Raw genomic sequence first — 576 nt, 5'->3', positions numbered from 1 at the left:
CTATTTGGCACAAATGTTCAGAAGGTAAGAAAACAAACTGCAGCTCACAGCCTCACTTTACTTCATACTACAACTATATTTTTGTATAAATACCATCTGCAAAAGAAAACTGACATTTCGGATTTTTCAGTTTCAGCCAAAGTGAAAAGTTTGTAATAAATTGTGAAAAATCGCAGAAAAGGGAAACAAATAATCTGGTTTTGCGCTGCATCCAGAGGGTAAACCCTGAGAAAATGTGTGGTGCTGAACAAACTAAAGATTTCTGTCAGTGCACACAGACCACACATGCAAATCTGCATGATTAGGTTTTAGACATTAGCTGTAAAGATGCTATATTAAGAACATATCTCTTAAACATTTAGGATAAATCTCTGTAAAAATTGAAGCTACAGTATATTTCTGTTGACTTTCAGGCAATGTAGATTTACACAAAGAGCTCAAACATTTGATGCAGCTGCTTCTGGGAGAGATGCTCAATCTGGTACCAGTTAAGTGCCGCATCTGGAGTGTCGAACTAGCTGTGGACGGAACAAGGTACTTGGTTTAAGGCAGACTGTAATGCAGACTTGCACAAGG

This window comes from Austrofundulus limnaeus, unplaced genomic scaffold, assembly GCF_001266775.1.
Source record: "Austrofundulus limnaeus strain Quisiro unplaced genomic scaffold, Austrofundulus_limnaeus-1.0 Scaffold18, whole genome shotgun sequence".
Taxonomy (NCBI): Eukaryota; Metazoa; Chordata; class Actinopteri; order Cyprinodontiformes; family Rivulidae; genus Austrofundulus; species Austrofundulus limnaeus.
Note: the sequence above shows the minus strand (reverse complement) of the source record.